Raw genomic sequence first — 17,420 nt, forward strand, 5'->3', positions numbered from 1 at the left:
AAGCTAACAGGCCGGATACGATGCTAGCACGTGCGCTAAAAGAGAGACAATCAAAGTTTAATATCCAAGCTTTACGCTTAAAATCTGGCATTCACACATCCAACCCCCATAAGATAGTAGAAGAATTTGGCTCTTTCTATGGTTCCTTATATGATGGGAAGAAAGTGGCACATAACAGCAAAACGAGCAAGGCTCTAAGAGATTTCTTGGCCAGCTCAAAACTAGAGAGATTAACAGAGAGCGATCGAAACAAGCTGGGCGCTGACTTCACATTGGAAGAAGTGTCACAGGCTATTAAAGAACTCAAATCATCAAAGGCACCGGGTCCGGATGGCTTCTCAGGGCTCTACTATAAGAAATTCTCAGAATTACTTGCCCCAAGGCTGCTCCACATGTTCAACGCTATCTTAGCGGGAGCCCCAATCCCCGGAGATATGCTGCGGGCGTCTATATCTCTAATACATAAGCCTGGGAAAGATCTGCTGCATTGTACAAGTTATAGACCTATATCATTAATCAATACGGATATCAAATTATTCGCTAAACTCCTGGCCAACAGATTGAGTATAATCCTACCCAGACTAATACACCCAGATCAAGTCGGCTTTATTAAGGGAAGGCAGGCAGCGGACAATACCCGACGATTCATTGATCTGCTTGAATTGGCAAACAAAAATAACACCCAAAGTATGTTATTAAGTCTGGACGCAGAAAAAGCCTTTAATAGGATTGACTGGCCATATCTTAAGGAAACGCTCGCAGCATTCGGATTCGGGGATCAGGGGAGTAGAGCAATTATGTCTCTATACTCAGGCCCAACAGCCAAGGTTATACACCAGGGTTTTCCCTCACTCCCATTCCAGATTCAGAGCGGCACGAGACAGGGGTGCCCATTATCCCCTCTCCTGTTTGCCCTGTGTATTGAACCTCTGGCGGCGCACATCCGAGACAACCCAGATATCTCAGGGTTAAACGTATATTCACAAACACATAAGGCGGCCCTGTACGCAGATGATATCTTATTAATAATCTCAAAGCCCCTCACTTCCCTCCCAAACCTATTTGACCTACTTGACAGATTCTCCAAAGTCTCTGGATTTAAAATAAACCAATCCAAATCGGAAGCTCTAAACATTAATCTCCCTAGTCATACCGAGAAATTGTTAAAGCTCAACTTCCAGTTTAATTGGCAAAAGAAATCCATAAAATACTTAGGTATTCAAATTACAAAAAACGCTAAAAATATCTATTCCGCAAATTATCCCAACCTAATTCGGTCCTTGAAAAAAGACCTCTCCAGATGGGCCTCCAAGCAAATTTCATGGATAGGTAGGATACATACATCAAAATGAATTTACTACCCCGTATCCTATACCTCTTCCAAACTTTACCAGTGCCACTCAGACTGAAAGATATACTCTCGCTTCAGTCTGAAATTTCTAAATTCATCTGGAAGGGGAAAAAACCAAGAGTCAATAAAACAAATATGAAAAGATCTGTATTAGCAGGAGGCTTAGCGGTACCCTGCCTGTTATCGTATTATAAAGCGGCGCAATTAAGTCACATCATACAATGGCACTCCGATCCTAAATTGAAAAGATGGGTGGAGTTAGAAGGTGCTGCCGGTTCCCCATTGGACCTCAGCAGTTTAATTTGGCTACCTAAAAGTTCCAGAAAACACATTGATTTGCCGCTCACCTCAATGACTAACTCATTATCGGTCTGGGAAGCTTCAAAAATTAAGAATTCTGTCACATCAGTCAACTCCCTAATGTCTCCCATATGGAATAATCCGAGGTTCGCACCTGGTCTAATAGGCAGCAATTGTTCAATATGGAGATCAAAAGGATACAATAGGATCAAAGGTCTGGAGGGTTTTGATATTAAAATTAAAACATTCGAACATATCAGATCAGAAAAAAATATTCCCCACTCAGAATTCTTTAAATATCTCCAGATAAGAGCATTCTACAACAAATTGGGCCCATACCCTCCCCCCCCCCCCCCCCCCTGACCAAATTCGAAAAGCTCTGTCGGGCAGAAACCGACACTAAGGGACATATATCAGCGATATATGGAGAGGTAGTCGATTCCTCAGCCTCACACGAACACACCCCAGCTTTTAGAAACCAATGGGAGACAGACCTAGGAGAGATCCTTGAAGAGGACGATTGGAACACCATATTCTTAGCCACGGCCAAAAGTTCTATATGTACCACACTAAAGGAGAACGCATATAAAGTACTCATGAGATGGTACCTCACCCCACTCAAATTATCTAAGTTCGTGCCAGGTTCCTCTCCTCTGTGCCCCAAGCAGTGCGGGGGAACGGCCGACTTGTTACATACGCTGTGGTCTTGCCCACGAATAGCCCAAATATGGGAAAAGATTAGGAATTGGATACAGACGATTTTTGACCTCACTATTCCCCCAGATCCTTGGCTGTTCCTCCTGAACAGACCTCTAAAAGATCTAACAAAATCACAAAATAAATTAATTGCTCATTTTGCAATTGCAACGAGGTGTGAGATCGCAGCACTATGGAAACGCCCCGACATACCAAACATCCCAAAGATTCGGAATCGATTGTGGTTTATCTGCCAGATGGAAAAGTTAACGAGTCTAGTTAACGACACTGGTGACAATTATCTAAACGTCTGGCTGCAATGGTTGAGTGTAACACAATTTGGCATTGATAATGGTAGATGTGTTCTCCTCTAGGAGTGAGTGATCTCAAAGACCCCGTTATATCTTATCTGACTGCACATTTTACTGCCAACAACTTGAATACCTCACTTGACCTGGCGATCCCAACATCTAGTAATAAGATACTCCCTTCCCTATTCCCTCTACCAACTCCTAATCCTCCTCCCCCTACCCCACCTCCCTTTTTTTTTTTTTTTTACCCCCAACCCCTGTTTAACCCCGTTTCCCACGGCTCCGTAGGGCGCGAAAAGTCGTGGAACCCCCACTTTATACACAGCACAATGTTTCAAAGGTTGTATTTATTTTATTGCGATGCACAAAGTAACTATGTAATGTATGTTTTATTGTATTTCATGCACAAAAATATTTCAATAAAATACAAGTTATAAAAAAAAAAAGGGATGGTGTGCCTATTATGTAGTTATTATTGTGCAGTAATAAAAACCCTGTTTAACAAACCTAAAATTTCCTGTCTTAATCTGGGACAAAAGACCCTGAAACGTGCACATATAGAATACACAATAAATAAGGATGCTGAGCTATTGTCTCTTATATTAGTCCCAGTGTCCAATGTGGAAGTCACTTTAAGCCAATATTATTGCCAACACTGCATTGGAGCTCTTATCTCAATATGGCGTGTCGCGTTGCAGACCAGTTAAGGGTAAAATATCTGTGAGGTGTGTGTGTGTAATACACAAAGGATACTCGAAAGTCACGGGAAGGGAACCTCCTTGCGGTCTGTTTTCCGGTTGCGCTTTAACAGTCCAGTAAGTATCTGGATCTCTTGCTGTGGGCTCTTCTCTCTCTTTGTGTAGGGGGTGTGTTTCTGCTGCTATCTCTCACTTTCTCTCTCCCTGGCTAACAGTCTCATACAAGCCACATCTTTCACCTCTGAGTGTCAGGCTGTCCCTCTTAAGCAACTCTGTCACCTGGGCTGTCTCTCTGTGCCTCTCAGCCTTTCACTACCTATCTCTGTCTCAGACTGACAGGTGGTCTTTCTGTGTCTCTCAGACTAACAGTTGATCTCCAGATTCTACCCATGTTTCTTATTATCCAATCCCATATCTCCTGGCAGGTGTTACCAGGCAGATCAGGGTCAGCCTCTTATTCCTTATCGCACCATGTGCTAGGTGGAGAAGACTAATTGTGATAGATTGGGGGGTTGGGAGATAGATTGGGGGGTTGGGAGATGGATCTTGGAGGATCAGAAATAAAGGGGGTGCTGAAAGATAGATTGGGAGAGGGGGGCTGAGAGATGGAGGGAAAAGGAGACTAAGATGAATGGTGGAAGGGGGAGAGAGAAAAAGGGGCTGTGTGAGGGAGAGAGAGGGGTTTGTGCATCTTTCTTCCTTATACTACGCCAACTATGGATACGCATGGGAGTGACGAAGCTCGCAAGAAGGAGAGAGAGGTTTTTGCTGGTCTGAGCGGTGTCACACGTGACTCGGAGGGGGCAGTCACACTTCTGAGAGCCGTTACTGTCGGGTCCGGGGCTGCTTCCCTTTGAGGCTGTTTCTCTGATGTTGGTTGATCGGACTATTTATATTTCATATGCGCTCTACTAACCTTCCAGCTTTTGATTCCACTTCACGCTCCTCCCTCTCCTCTCTCAGTTCTGCTCCAGACCCTGACAACCTGGTCAGGAACTACAACTCTGCCCTATCCGCCTCTCTTGATCTACATGCCCCTCTTTCTCTCTGCCGCACTCGCCCTTCTAACCCTACACCCTGGCTCAATTCCCACACGTGAATGCTGCGTTCCTCCACTCGTTCCTCTGAACGCCTCTGGGGGAAATCTCAAACTCTTGCAGACGTCCTTCACTAAAAATTTATGCTATCCTGTTTCAACTCTGCCCTCTCTCAGGCTAAACAAATAGGCTACTTTTCTTCACTAATAAACACGACACAAGTCTAACCCACGCCGACTCTTCTCTGTCGTTGACTCCCTACTCAGACCACTCTTGGCTGTCTGTACTTCTTCCTCAATTTCACCTCAGGACTTTGCTGGAAAAGGAAAAGGTGGAATCCATACGTCACGACATCTCCTCTGTATCCCTCTCCCATCCTACACCTCTTCCTAACTCTCCTCCTGCCTTCATTGACACTTTTTGTGCTGTAAAAGGAGGATGTGTCACTGCTGATCTCCTCTTCTCCCTCTACCACTTGCCCTCTTGACCCCATTCCCCCCCATCTCTTAAAACCTCTTGCTCCTACTATAATCTCTACGTTCAAACAGATTTTTAACTCCTCCCTCTACTCTGGTACTTTTCCCTCCTCCTTCAAACATGCAACAGTCTGTAAGGATTCTGCTCGATCCGTGCCAGGTTTTCACTACGGTCCAGGTTTTCTGTCTCTCCTGCCCTTTCTGCTCACTGTGGCCATTTTGGGTACTGGCAGCCTGCTTTATAAGGCTGCAGTTCCTAGTGGGAGTCGCTGAGCAAAGTTCTGTTTGCTGCAGCTCCGTTTGATCTTCGCTGTCACACATTACCCTTTTGCCTATTTGGAATCCCTGTTTCTGACCCCGGACCGTGACCCCGACCTCGCTGCCTTCCGCCTGCTCTGACCTTTGCCTGTCGCCTGGACACTGCACCTCTGCCGCCTGCCCTGACCTTTTGCCTGTCGCCTGAAGTGTTTAAAGAACTCCTATGCTAAGAAGAATATATGGAGACGGGCAAAACAGCTTTTGTGAGAATTTTCCATAAAGAAGGGAGAGACCCTTTGAGGCTGGAATCCTATAGACCATTTTCCCTATTGAACCAAGATGCAAAGAAACTGTAAAAAAAATATTGGCTAATAGACATGCTATAATCCTACCTAAATTAATACATGCAGATCAGACAGGGTTTGTAAAGGGCAGTGCCTCTGTATAAAATATCAGAAAGGTCATAACAGCTATACACTGGACAAAAACGAATATGGAAAGTAATAGAGACAATATAATAATATCATTGAATGCCAAAAAGGCTTTTGATAATGTATAAAGGCTTCACTAAGCACTACACTCCTTGAGAAAGCGCCATAGGGGGTGTGAAACGCGTGGGAGGAGAGTTTGTTTGTTCGTGCCACTTTGTTTTTGTTTGTTCGTGCCACTTTTATGTAGTTCAATAAACATAATTTTTTTTTTCAATCGCTGGTGAGGTTTCAATCTTTTTAGGAGCTGCAGTCTCATCAATCTACCTTTCACTTCTCTGCTGCATATGATTGAAGAAGACGCATTCGGGTGTCACTAAGGATCTCCATAACAGCGGACCGGCACTTGCGCCCTGTCAGCTGGAGGACCAGGACGGTGAAACCTTGTGAGTAACTGAGTACTCCACACCGGGTATACCAGAGACACGGGTATAAGACACATGCGCTGGCTATTCACTGAGAACCATATTCAGTCTTCTTGGGAGGGTTCTCTTTGTTTTACTTCATTTTTCCCCCATACAGTATATGTGTCTCCTCCTATCCTCCTGTTTATTCATACCGCTACAGGGCTTGACTACATCCTCCTTTAACCCAATTTTTGCTCCGTTTTCATTTATATTCATTTTGTTATATTTACTGTGTTTTCCTTGAGCTTATATTCGGTTTTGCATATATTTTGATAATGTAGGGTGGGAATACCTGGTACAGAACACAAAAAAAGACAGGACTGGCGCTCAGGAAAGTATTCTGATGGTGAGGATGAGATATACAATGACTCCCAGTGATAAAACAAGGTGTACAATTAAAACACACTATAAAAATACACTATAAAATTAGCTATAAATTTAAACCAGTGACCAATACACCTTAAATGATAAAAAAATACAAAGTGATCCCACTCAACCTTCATGTAAGGAAAAGTCTTCTTATTCCTTGGTGAACAGTGGGAGAATGGAATGAGGGAGCGTCATTCCATTCGCCCGCTGGGAATACAAGATGAATGTTCTGTGAAAAATGGGATTGCAGGAACTTTCCTCGGTGCGATCAGAGCAATGTGTAAAGACCCCAGAGCAAAAATAATGGCAGCGAGTTTATTATCGCAGGAGATAGGACTATTCAGAGGAACAAAACAAGGATGCCCTTTATCCCTCTTGCTATTTAATATTGTGATTGAACCAGTGGCTGAATATTTTAGAAACATGACAGAGTTTAAAGGGATTAAAATAGGAGAAAAGAAAACTAAGATAGCCTTATTCGTGGATGATTTATCGATGCTTGTGTCAAATCCAGAGGAGACTGTAGAACAAATACACCAGACATTTGAAGCATTTGGACATTTTTCGGGCTTTAAGGTTAATGCAACTAAAACTTAAATCCTAACGTGCAAAAACAATATGAAATGGGAAGAAAAGTGCCCATTTAAGGTAACTAGGAAATCACTTAATTAGGAATTTATATTGATCCGGAAGGTAAAATACGTGTATCAAAATTATTTGGGGGCAATTATCCCTAAAATAATCGTAGAATTAGAGGGGTGGCAAAATGTACCGCTTAATTTGTCGGGCAGATGCCAGATGGTTAAAATGCTCATTTTCGCAAGATTGATTTGCCCACGATAGATGTTACCAATACTATTGAAACACTGATATTAAATGACTAAATAAGGCAATCTCTAAGTTTATCTGGGGAAAAAATGAGAAATAGAATTCCTATCAACAAGTTATGTCTGAAAAAAATGGGGAGGGCTTAATCTACCTAATATTGGAAAATATAATCTGGCCCGTGTAGCACGATATGTGGGAGATTGGATAACTGCAAATACAGCTATTATTCTTGTTTAGATTTGGAGGAGCAGGCGGTGGCCGCAGAGAGTCTTCCAAGGATTTTGCATGTAAAATGTGGAGAAATACAAATGGAAGCCAAAGGAAACCCGCTAATAAGGGATACATAGGATACCTGGAAAATATTGAAAAAACAATAGGACATCATATACGTGCTCAAAGTTCCTAACTATACCAGGGAATGTAAGGTTTCCCCCGGGAAGGATGCAGGCCTCTTTTCAGATATGGAGAGACAAGGGGATTAGAACTCTGGGCCAGCTGATAGATGTGAACAATGGTGGGTGCTGTACGTTCCAGTAACTAAAAGAACAACTGGGGTTGCCCCCAAGCGCATCACTTCCCTTATATACAAGTAATGCATTACTGCAAAAGTATGGAGAGTTATAAAAAGACCTATTGGGAAGCTAATGGTACCAAATATTCCATCTCAGATTTATATGAATGGATTAGGGATAAAGACTATGTAAGGATCTAAAAAGGGTGTCCGCTATGAGGGAAAATGATTTCCCAGAAATTGAAGGCGTGGATCTGCTCCTGGAAGGACTAACTTGCGTTAGGAAAATTATAGTATCTGAAGAATGGAGAGTGATGCAATATAAGATACTGTATAGGGCTTATTATGCTTTTGATATCAATTATAAGGGGATAGAGAAATCTAAATCAAGTGTCCCAAGTGCTCCCAGGAAAGAGCAGATTTAAAACACTGTTTATGGGACTGTTTGGTTATTTCTGACTTCTAGGATAAGGTCTTGCAGTATATACAAAAACTCATTGAGGTAATTACAATAAAAGAGCCCTTAGCCTTGCTGTTGGGGAATATAGAAAGTTGGAAAGAGGTCAATGTAAGGAACACTGTCCCAAGGTTAGCAGAGATTGTTTGCTTGCAGCAAGGAAAACAGTGATGGTAAAATGGATTCAGCCTGAGTCTCCCACCATAGACACCTTAAAAGATTATCTGAATACATTCATGCTGCTGGACAAGTTCAGAGACAAATAAAGAACTTAGAACCGGGAAATCTTTTAAAAAATGGGAAAAGTTTATTGATACTATGTCACAACAATATAGGGATTCGATTACACAAACATTAGAGCAGGGGGGCGCAAACTTTTTTCCCTGCGCCCCCCTGCCGGCTGTCCCCTCACTCCCGCGCCCCCCTCCCAACCCCAACTTACCCGCGCTCCAGCGTAATGACGTCACGTTGCCATAGCAACGTGACGTCACATGACCTCGCAGCGTCATTTTGACGCCGCGTTGCCATGGCGACACAGGGAGGAAGCCGCCGGAGCCACGGTAAGTTAGGTTTACAGAGGCCCTGCAGCTCCCCCGGCACTTAATTTAAGTGCTTTCGGGAAGCGCGCGGGGCCTCTGTTAACCCCGCGCCCCCCGTCGTCAGTGTCGCGCCCCCCCTGGGGGTCGCGCCCCACAGTTTGCGCACCGCTGCATTAGAGCACACCTCTTCTTGAGCACACGTTCTCCTCAGACTGATTGCGAAAGGCCACAGATAACATCACCCTTGAGGAAGTACGATAACAGAGGATAGATAGGGGGAGATGGCAATTGGGTCACTTGATATAAGATTATGTTTGGAAAGTGTGCAGTGATAGCTGTAACTTTAATCTTACAAAATTGTTTGTGTTATTGTGTGTAATTTTGAGTGTAACGGTGTTTCGCCCACCCTCTGGGAGATTCTGCCATTACTACGTATGTGGTGCATGATACCTGCTGGTAACAGGAGGGCTGAGCTGTCTGCCGATGGTACACAGGATTAGGTATCTGGGGTACATTACAAACATGGTTCTCTAGCAGTGCAGCTCCTCCATCTGCTGTAGGCTCCAGATAGGTGGAGATGATCTCCTACAGTAGAATTATCACCTCTCCCCCAGTAAGATCACACACTAGGCGGGAGTATAATAACAGGAACGGTTTATTGTCTCTCTCTGTGCAGCACAGTACACGGCAGGGTTCTGCCCAATGCAGCAACTGTCAGCTACTCACTTAAGGATGGTCCCTGGACCTTCACTACACACCAAGGGCACATGCAGCAGTTCCAGCTCTTCCCTGCCCCTCTTGCAGGGGCAGAGGTATGGTACACATTCACCCTCCCGAGGGGAAGAGGACCAGATAAAGGCCCAGTAGTCAGGCTCTTGGCTGTGTGGCCTGCCCCTCTCAAGTAGGTAGAGGCACTGCTAAATTTAAGGCGACACTGCCCTTAAGTACAGCTAGGAGGACACCAGGTCTATTCCACAATTGGACATGCTAAGGCCGGATGTCACTGCCTCGCACCAGGGCCTCCAACAGGGGGGGTCTGCGGGGGCTGGTGTCCCAGGCCCGCTGGCCGGACGGCGCTGCAAATTTCCCCTGACCTCTGTCCAGGCCCTGCTGCCGGTCACGGCCGGGCCCCGGCTCTCAGGCTCTCAGCTGCCTGTAAGCTTATTCCTCTCTGTATCCCAAGCTGCCAAGTTTCCACTGTCAGCGCATGACGGGGCTCTCTGACGTCAGCGTGCTGGAAGTAAGCTTGGCCCAGCTTCCAGTGCGACACGCTCTGACGTCAGAGAGCCCCGTCGCACGCCGGCAGTGGAAGATCGGCGGCGTGGGACAGATAAAGGAAGAGGCTTACAGGCAGCTGGGAGCCGGGGCCCAGACGCAGGGCCTGACCAGAGGTCGGGGAAATTTGCAGCGCCATTTTTTTATATGTTTTGGGGGGCTTTGGGTATTTTTATACGTATTGGGGGGCTTTGGGGTATTTTTATATGTATTGAGGGCTTGGGGGTATTTTTATATGTATTGGGGGGCTTTGGGGTATTTTTATATGTATTGAGGGCTTGGGGGTATTTTTATATGTATTGAGGGCTTGGGGGTATTTTTATATGTATTGGGGGGCTTTGGGGTATTTTTATATGAATTGAGGGCTTGGGGGTATTTTTATACGTATTGGGGGGCTTTGGGGTATTTTTATATGTATTGAGGGCTTGGGGGTATTTTTATACGTATTGGGGAGGGTTGTTTTTTTAATGGATTGTTCTCTTTTTTTTAGATGTATTGGGGTATTGGGATCTTTTTTTAGATGCAAAGGGGTCGTTTTAAATGCATTTGGGTCTTTTTTTAGATGTATTGGGGTCTTTTTTTTAGATGCATTTGGGTGGGTTTTATATGTATTGTTTTTTTTATGTGTATTGTTTTATATATATATATACACACATATATAAATATATATATATATATATATATATATATTTATAAATACATAAATACATATATATATATATATATATTTATAAATACATAAATACATACATACATAGATACATACATACATACATACATACATATGTGTATATGTAGCCCCCAGGCCCATATTTAACCCCGTCCAGACCTTTTGTCACATTGGATGTAGCATTGGGTATATTTGTCTTTTGTTGAAAATATTAAAATAAACAGATTGCATTGTAATGTTTATTTCCGTATTAACAATAACAAAAAAACAGTTAAGTAAAAGTTGCGAGCGAAATTAGTTTTTACGTGGTAGGTGCGCTATGGGTTGGGTGGGGGGGGGGGGGGCTGCTCCTTTCATTAGTCCTGGGCCCCATGATTTCTGTTGGCGGCCCTGCCTCCCTCTGTTACTCAAGTGCAGCTCCAGTGAGTGGGGAAAACCCATATTGACTAGCCTGATTCTAACAGGGCTTACTGTCAGGAGTAGGGCAGGTTAGTAGCCAAAGGTGGGATGGCTACATCAGATTAACAGTATGATGTGCAATACTAAAAACAACTTTGTGTAAAAGTATGTTTAGTTTCTGTATCTCAATTTCATTTCTTGTATTGTCATGTTGCAATGTTTACTATAATATGTTTGGCAACCCAATAAAAAAAAATATAAAAAAAAATATATGATAAAGTGACATTGTGTGATAAGATTCAAGGATAAAACAATATTTGTGTGATGAGTTATGGTTCAGAAACCGAGTGCATCACTACGACTTTCCATGACGTCAGTTCTCACCCCTTAAAGGGCCTTAACCCATCGTAGTGGGAATCAAATTTGTTATTTCGTTGCCTAGAAAATGTCAGACTGTGTTATTTTATTCTGTGCGTCAAAAACGCATTATTATTACACAGTGTGCTCATTACTGTGCTTATTACTGTAACTTACCCCTATAGAGAGTCACTGATGGAACATTCAGAAATGGAGCAGTCTGATTGGCTCAAGCTATTGACTCTGCCTTATTGGCCCTTGGAATGTTCCTTTTACCCACAATTCATGGGGGAGCTCACCTCATATTTTCCAGTCCAACAGGCACATTTTATATCCACACTAGTTAGAGCAGCAATCTCCTCCATACATGTTCGATTGGATTCAAGTCAGGGCTTTGACTGTGGGTAGAAAAGGGGAAATGTCCTCGGGCGCGTCACTCTGCTCCCAGCTCCACGACGTATGTTACGTGAAAAATAGAAGAGAAAGGGGAGGGCCACAATAAAAAACAACTCCAAGTTATACACACTTCTTATTTTTAGAGTGGGAAGGGAGGGGTGGTAGGGGAAAACAGGGGAAGAATGATATTGAACACACTTTTAGGGTAGAGACACACTCACATGGAATTTCTGATATCATGAGCTGGTATTCTCGCCTCAGCATGTAATGACATAGGTTGTAGATGAGGAAGTGCCCTCTGGTATCTTCCTTGACAAAAAATAAAAGGGAAAAACAAAATAGTGTAATACAATTTAATTAGACAATGGGTGCATGAGATTTAAAACTTACAAGCGACCGATATTTTCAAGCATAGAAAGGAGATGTCGCCGGGCTCCACAGTATATCCCTCTCTGGGTTGCAGTGTTGCTTCTCGGCTGATCCCTGCTGGCAGAAGGTCTTTGTATCTGTATATGGGGATAATTCTGGCTGCAGTATGGATACTTAAGGCCCGTGCACAGGCTATGTTCTCCTCCGGCCGCCTATCTCCTCCACAGATGTAGTCTTCAGCTTCGTTACTCCGTTGCGCGTGCAATTATCCCCATATACAGATACAAAGACCTTCTGCCAGCAGGGATCAGCCGAGAAGCAACACTGCAACCCAGAGAGGGATATACTGTGGAGCCCGGCGACATCTCCTTTCTATGCTTGAAAATATCGGTCGCTTGTAAGTTTTAAATCTCATGCACCCATTGTCTAATTAAATTGTATTACACTATTTTGTTTTTCCCTTTTATTTTTTGTCAAGGAAGATACCAGAGGGCACTTCCTCATCTACAACCTATGTCATTACATGCTGAGGCGAGAATACCAGCTCATGATATCAGAAATTCCATGTGAGTGTGTCTCTACCCTAAAAGTGTGTTCAATATCATTCTTCCCCTGTTTTCCCCTACCACCCCTCCCTTCCCACTCTAAAAATAAGAAGTGTGTATAACTTGGAGTTGTTTTTTATTGTGGCCCTCCCCTTTCTCTTCTATTTTTCACGTAACATACGTCGTGGAGCTGGGAGCAGAGTGACGCGCCCGAGGACATTTCCCCTTTTCTACCCATACTCATACAGAGGTTGGTGAATAACCTCTGAAAGACTCAGGCAGCGGAATCATTCTGTGGAAAGGACTGAAGCCATACCTTGAATAGTAGGCAAAAAACTTTTTTGGCGCGAATTTTCTCTTTTTTTAAAGGGCTTTGACTGTGTCACTCAAGAACATTAATTCTCTTCTTGTTCAACCACCCCAGTGTGGCTGTGTGCTTTGGGTGATTGTCCTGCTGAAATGGGAATTTCCTTCCCAGTTTCCGAGTCTTGGCTGACTCAAACAGGTTTAGATCTAAAGGACAGTGCCTAATACACTCTAGAGAGACCATAAATGACTTAGATAATGTGGATGAGTTCAAGATGTAATATTAAATGTGATGGTAACAATGCCCACCATGCACTTGGTGGATATTAAACTATATTATTAGGTGTAAAACCAAAAGAAAGGTAATAACATGAATTGGGATAAACAATGCTATTATGAAAAAGAAAAAACTAAGTCCATTAATGTGGCAAGCAAATGCAAATGAATGCAACATTATAAAAACCACCAAATGAGTCTTTCTGGAGTCCTAGGCTGCTTTCTTAGAGGATGTAACCAATTCCTGTCATGGAACCTAAAAGAGAAAGAAAAGAGAAAGCCCACGCTCTTAGTGTAAAAGCATATAAACACGTAACAAGATGAGTCTACAATGGTCAAACTCACAAACGCTGGATAGTTTTAGGCATGTCGGAGACAAATCCCAAGCTCCGTCACCCCAGCCGTGATGGTCGAGGGTGTCCGCCGTGCTCCGCTAGGTCAGTCACAGTCCTAGACACTACTGGTGTATCTGGACACCGGAACGGGCGTTTGCACCTTCGAATTGTATCCCCCGGGAACCGGCAGCACTTCTGACGTGTTCCCTCTGTGGTCTGGGATTTCCTGCACAAAACCGCTATGATGTCTCTCAGCGTGAGATCAAGATCAAGATTGTCCTAACGCGTTTTGTTGCAGTTTGCAACTTCAGCAGAGGATGCTATTAGCCTATGAAGCTCCCGAAATTAAAAAAAATAATAATACTTGACATACACTTGTATAGATCAGCAGTGTGCAAACTAGGGGCGTGCCCCCCCAGAGGGCGCAGGATTTACTAGGGGGGGGGCCGGGGCGGTTACAGAGGTGCCGCGCTCTCACACACGGCATTTAAATTAAATGCCGGGGGAGGCGTGAGGCCTCTGTAACTAACTTATCTGCTGCCAGCCGGGTCTTCGGCGATGCGTCGTCATAGCAATGCGGCGTCATAGCAATGCGGCGTCAAATGATGCCGCGTGGTCATGTGACGGCACGCATCGCCATGACAACGCGCGTCAAATGATGCGGCGGCGTCACATGACGTCATGTGACCCACGGCATCATTTGATGCCATGTCCAAGCCGAGAGGGGGGGGGGGGAGGGCAAGAACGCTGGAGCTCAAAGGTAGGGGGCGTGCGTGAAAAACTTTGCGCTCTCCTGGTATAGATCAAGATAGAAAATATCATAGTGTTCCAATTAGGAACTTGATATGGACATAATTATATGGACATTATTACATAGGATCATTTTAACATCCTTTTTGTCCTGGAACAGGATAATCTTATTCCTGTGCCCCTTTGCAGCTCACAGACTATTGCTGTCTCCTTCAGCTGCCTGTATTTCCTCTGTCCCAGCAGCTAGCTGCATGTGAGAAGGCTACATTGTTTCATTATTTCCTTGCACAGCTCTAGTTAGTGAGTTGCTATAGCAACCTGGGCCTTTCTTATAGAATGGGCTATTCTATTCCCCCCCTGTCCCCGCTGACAGTTAGTTCAGTCCCATACCTTTCCTGTGTGACACTTAGCCCTCACTTCCTTTCCACCCAGGACACTGAGTGAGTACAGTACCTGCTATTAGCCCCAGCAAGACCTTCCTGTTTTTACACACGCCTTACCCGGTGAAACACAGCACTTCTAGAGAAACACTCTCTACCACCCTACTCCATCTACAAGAACCCTTTGTTTCCTTGACCTTGCAATAAAACTAAGAAAGACAAAAGGACTTGTTGTGCTTTGGAAGAGGGAAGGCATGAGTTAAGCTAACTGGAGCTATTCATACATCACACGTGACCCTGGTTCCAGGATAATTATTGATAATAGTTGTGAATTTAGGAAAAACGCTCTGGAAAAAAGTTTAACTACAAGAAATAAGCATCAGTAATGATGACGATATTACTGTGTAGCAAGTGGTTAATACTAAATGCATAATATAGACCTAAATGGATAAATATGACCTACTGAATTCTTAGATACCTAAGAATAGATAGCAGATAGACCAGCATATCTGGGCAATTCATATATAAAAGTGTGTGCTGTATGTGATGTGTTAATAGTGAATGACTAATAATGTGATATAATAATGATAAAGTGATATGTGGACACCCTCCACTACCACGGCTGCGGTGACGGAGCTTGAGATTTGTCTCAGACATGCCTAAAACTATCTGGTGTTTGTGAGTTTGACCATTGTAGATTCATCTTGTTATATTAAACTGTTTATACGTTTTTACACTAAGGAGCGTTCGCTTTCTCTTTCTTCAAGGATTCGACTGTACTTTACATCATCTATTCTCCCCTCTATCCTGACAAGCTTCCCAGTCCCTACTAAAGAGATCCCATGACATGATGTTGCCGCCATGGTTCACCGTCGGGATGGTGTTCACTGGGTGATATCCAGTGTTGGGCTTGTGCCAGACATAACGCTTGGAAAATAGAGCAAAAAGTTACATTTTTGTCTCGTCTTACTACAAAACCTTTTTCCACGTCTTTTTGAGTAATGGCTTCTTTTTTTTCACCCATCCATACGGCCCAGATTTGTGTCGGGACGAGCTTGTTGTTGATGTGTGAACACTGACTCAACACATCCTAACTGTCAAGCATTGTGGTGGCAATATCATGTTATGAGGATGCTTTTGTTCAGCAGGGACTGGGAAGCTTGTCAAAAGCACAAAGCCAAACTGGAGTGGTTGGACAAGAAGAGAAATAATGTTCTTGAGTGGCCCAATCAAAGCCCTGACTTGAATTCAATCAGAACTGGATCAATTTTCCAGTGAAGAATGGCCAAAAATCTCTTCATCCAACTGTGCAAAGCTAGTATTTAAAAATATATATATATATTTATAAAAATGTTTTACCAGGAAGTAATACATTGAGAGTTTCCTCTCGTTTTCAAGTATGTCCTGGGCACAGAGTTATAAAAAAGACAGAGTTGCATTAAAAGAACATGGTTATACAGTCACTTCACAGACATTTCATGGACAGATAGAGTTGGAAAATTGGGTACAGGGGATAAAGGGTTGGTGAGTTTCAGATTGAAATAGAGCAGCTTTAACATCACCGCCTTTGAGGCAACGCAGATGCACACTGGGGTGGTTGAGATTGAATAGTAGATACCGATCCAAAAAGACTCATAGCAGTAATTGCTGCAAAATGTGCTTCTACCAAGTAGGGACATAAGGGGCGGAATACTTATGCAACCGGTAACTTTCATTTTGTACATTTCCTTTGCTGACATTTACCCTCCTCCTCATATAACAGCGTTCAGTTTAACCACTGTGGCTTTGTAGCTTTGAATGAAAAAAGTTAGTTTGAAAAACTGTGCATACATTATTTGTAATTCAACAAAATGTGGCATTATGGGTACAGGGGGAATACTTATACAAACCACTGTACTGTATGTCTGCCTGTGTGTGAGAGCTGCCTCTCTTCCATTGGTCAGAATCATCAGCTAATTACAGCAGCTTGAAGATCTCTGACTGATTTGATAAATGATCAGCCTGTTATAGGGAAGTAATCATTACTTCTATTTTCCGTATATATTAGTACAGTGGTTCCCAAACTTTTTACGCTCAAGGCTCCCAAGGCGATCAGGATTTTTCCGCGGCACCCAAAGTAAAAACAAAGGTGTATATACATACCTAACAGTTGCAGTGCGCAGTTGGTGTCTCTCTCAGACACACTCTCTCTCTCAGCCACACTCACACTCTCTCTCTCTCAGACACACTCACACACTCTCTCAGACACACTCACACACTCTCTCTCAGACACACTCTCTCAGACACACGCACACACTCTCTCTCTCAGACACACTCTCTCTCTGACACACTCACACACTCTCTCTCTCAGACACACTCACACTCACACACACACTCTCACACTCACACAGACACACTCACACAGACACACACTCTCACCCTCTCACCCTCTCACAGACACACCCTCTCACCCTCTCACAGACACACACTCTCACCCTCTCACAGACACACACTCTCACCCTCTCACAGACACACACTCTCACCCTCTCACAGACACACACTCTCACCAACACACACTCTCACAGCCACACACTCTCACCCTCTCACAGACACACACTCTCACCCTCTCAAAGACACACTCTCACCCTCTCACAGAC

Source organism: Ascaphus truei, chromosome 5 (genome assembly GCF_040206685.1).
Source record: "Ascaphus truei isolate aAscTru1 chromosome 5, aAscTru1.hap1, whole genome shotgun sequence".
Taxonomy (NCBI): domain Eukaryota; kingdom Metazoa; phylum Chordata; class Amphibia; order Anura; family Ascaphidae; genus Ascaphus; species Ascaphus truei.